Source organism: Monopterus albus, unplaced genomic scaffold (assembly GCF_001952655.1).
Source record: "Monopterus albus unplaced genomic scaffold, M_albus_1.0 scaffold71.1, whole genome shotgun sequence".
Lineage (NCBI taxonomy): Eukaryota > Metazoa > Chordata > Actinopteri > Synbranchiformes > Synbranchidae > Monopterus > Monopterus albus.
The window spans coordinates 192,032-192,962 of record NW_018127951.1 but is presented as its reverse complement, the minus strand read 5'-3'; positions in this window follow the sequence as shown (position 1 = coordinate 192,962).

Genomic DNA, 931 nt, shown 5'->3' with positions numbered 1-931 from the left:
TGTTCTTAAAGAGCCAGTAACATGAACCTGACTTCTGATTATTTGTGTTAATATTTAACAGAGTTGGCGGGAAGGTTGCATTAGGCTACAGGTGAACCACGACTCCCTTGTACACATGTACCTGATTATTGTTATTCAGTGACCTAAAGCCAGAGTAAAGTAAGGATGACAAAGCAACCTCTGTTAGAACATAGTTAAGTAATAAAGACAAAAACATTGAATTTGCTTTGCCTTTCTTCCTCCCAAGTCACACTTATGCATCATTTTCTGTTTATTTTGCACACACTTCCATCAGAAAAAGTGAAAAAGGGTTGGGATTGATAGTGTCTGTGGAGAAGGAGGAGAATTCAGAATGAGAAGGTACCTGTCCACAACAATTGCCTTAAGTTTGAGTAGTAAAAATATGTTATATAAATGTGTAATGGGGTCCAGGTGGTGTTACATGAGCTTGTTTTATCTTGTAAAATAATTAATGCACTGAGACGAAATCTCAGACAAACGCTCAGCCATTCAGGCTCAGCATATTCCCCTCTTGTGCAAATCTGCTCCCTCCTCCCTCTTCTCCAAACCACAAACAAACAGAAGATGGATCCAGACAGAAAGACACACAGTCATGGTGATAGTAGGATTTATTTAGAGTTCACCTTTGGACTGTGCTTCACATAAGATACAAATATTGTATGCATAGGTGGTGGGTAATAGGTGAATTTTGAAAGCAGGGCAAAGGGAAATCAAGCAAAGTGTCAGTGAAATGGAGAGATTGTTGACAAGAAGAAAGAGGTCAAACTGTTTAAAATGTACCAAATTAACAAGGCAATCAGACAAACAGTGGAGAAATGCTAACTCTGAGACTAAATGTTACTTGTAAATGTCTGTGTGTGTGGAATCATTACACTGCTCGTTCAACTAACTTAGCCATATAGCATGGAAA